Below are 2,309 nucleotides of genomic sequence, written 5' to 3' on the forward strand. Positions count from 1 at the left end.
TTTTGTTTTTCGAGACAGGGTTTCTCTGTGTAGCCCTGGCTGTCCTGGAACTCACTTTGTAGACCAGGCTGGCCTCGAACTCAGAAATCTGCCTGTCTCTGCCTCCCAAGTGCTGGGATGAAAGGTGTGTGCCACCACGCCCGGCGCTATGTTTTACCAAATTTAATTGACCATACCTTTCAGTTAGCTTAACAACCTTTCAAAGAGATTGCTGAATCTTAACATGTAAGATATGGAATCCTCCCTCTCCTTCCTCCCTTTCTCTTCCCTCCTCCCCTCCTTCCCTCTTTCCCTCCCTGCCTTCCTCTTTCTTTTCCTCCTTCCCTCCCTCCCTTCCTTCCCTCCTTTTCCCTCCCTCTTTCCTTCCCTTCCTTCCTCTTTCTCTCCCTCCCTTCTTTTCATAGAACATGCACTGAACACCTACAGTGGACCAGGGCTGTCTAAGATGAGTGACTCGTATGTAATTAGTGTAGATCATTACTTGGCCATGGGGACTACAGGGCTCACTCTCTATTGGGACAGAGATGCATCTGGGAAGATGAAGTTGTGTTGGCATTTAGTGGAGCACTGAGGAACATGAGGGAAATAACAGACAAGAATGACCGCCCTTTGCCTTCCTCCTGGGATGTAAGAATAAGATCTGTGACCACTGCTCTGACACATGAACATGCTCAGTGTCTCTCCCCAAGCTAGGAGATGAATCTTTTTTTCAGCCTTTGCTGGGGGTTGGGTGCTGGGGAGGAGATATGGAATTCAATCAACTCCATGTGGTACCACCCTGGCCATTTGGAACTGAGGTAAATATTATCCATGATCCTTTCATTGTCCCTGAATTTTGAGGACTTCTGGCAGGGTTCTACTCATGACTGTATTTCTTTTGGGTGTCTGTCTGTGTGTCTGTCTGTCTGTCTTCAGTCCACCAGGTAGTGCCTGTCACCATATCTAGAGCCAGTAAAAAGAATGTAAAAGCTGTGTGCCAGGAACTATCTTTTAAACACAAGAACTATTCTCTCGCTTTGCAAAACCAAGCCAACCGTCACAAGTTCAGCCACGTTCAGGCCTCACTTTCCTATGTGGAGGTGTAGAGGATCCTTGGTTTTCTGTGGACTGTCATGCCCTCCTCTCCATGACCTTATTAACCTGCAATCTCCGTGGGGAAGAGTCCTAAAGAACCACTAAGCTAAGACCGTGAGGCAAGAAAGGGGAGCACAGGTTAAAGTTTTGATACGACTCGGGCTTGGATCTCACACCAGCTTGGATCACAGAGCCTGTTCTGTGTCCTTACTGGAAGAGAAAAACAAAAGCATTCTTTTAATTCAAGTTCCCCTTCACTCTTCTCTGGAGTGGCTCACTGTTGAGCATGATGCTAGAAAGTTCCTTGAAACTTTTCTCCAGGTTCTTCCTGGGCCCCTCAAAGGCACAGTCATGACCCGCTGGCTGCAGAAAGTCCTGGCTATCCCACAGGATCACAAGGGATGGAAGAAAGGAAGGAAAGTGGCCTTCTCTGCTAAGCTGTGAGCCCAGGTTCTTCCCTATCCCCTCTTACTCTGCAGTCAGAACGTCAGAAAACCAATGGAATCGCCATGTCAAGTTCAAGGTGAGCAGAAGAGAAGCAAAATGAAGCTTGGTGCCCTCCATCTACCCTCATGGCTCTGATGGAGTTGTCCTCCTGCTTTCTGGTGTCTATGTGCTCGCCTTGCTCGCTTTGGTCATGCTTTCTCCACAGATACCTTCTCCCAGAGGCGGCTGTCTCCCTTTTCAATCTGACCCACTTGAGAGGATGGGAACTACAGTCCTCTGAATGACCGGAAAAGCAGCTCCGGTGGCCTGTATGTTTTGTAAGATTTGCTGACACATCGGCTCAGTGGATTCTGGTCTGGTCCAGCTCTCTCTACACCCATGGGGTCCTTGCTCTGTGAAGATGGCCTGAATAGTCTTTTGATGGATGGTAATGAGAAGCAAAGGAGTCCGTCCTCCTGCCTCCACCTTCCAAGTGCTGGGATTACAATGTAATCAGTTTTCAGCTTGTGGATCTTGACCCCTTTGGGGCTCAAACAACCCTTTCACAGGGGTCACATAGCAGATATCCTGCATATTAGATATTTACATTACAATTCATAACAGTAATAAAATTAAAGTTATGAAGTAGCAATGAAAACAATTGTATGGTTGGGAGCCACCACACCATGAGGAACTAAATTAAAGGATCACAGCAATAGGGAGGTTGAAAACCGGTGGATTACAAGCATAAGCCACCATGCCTGGCTTTGGGATAGGGGTTCTTCATGTCGGGTTCCCTGATACTGAAG

General features: G+C 47.6%; 1 long non-coding RNA gene across 1 annotated transcript in view; it reads left to right on the forward strand.

Moving 5' to 3' along the window:
• LOC110304958 overlaps positions 1–2,093 on the forward strand; it is a 3,344-nt gene extending 1,251 nt beyond the window's left edge. Inside the window, exons 2-3 of the long non-coding RNA XR_002379120.2 lie at positions 1,396–1,597; positions 1,727–2,093. This is a non-coding gene — a long non-coding RNA (uncharacterized LOC110304958). The remainder of the gene's footprint in view (positions 1–1,395; positions 1,598–1,726) is intronic.
• Positions 2,094–2,309: the final 216 nt, after the last annotated feature.

Source organism: Mus caroli, chromosome 1, assembly GCF_900094665.2.
Source record: "Mus caroli chromosome 1, CAROLI_EIJ_v1.1, whole genome shotgun sequence".
Taxonomy (NCBI): domain Eukaryota; kingdom Metazoa; phylum Chordata; class Mammalia; order Rodentia; family Muridae; genus Mus; species Mus caroli.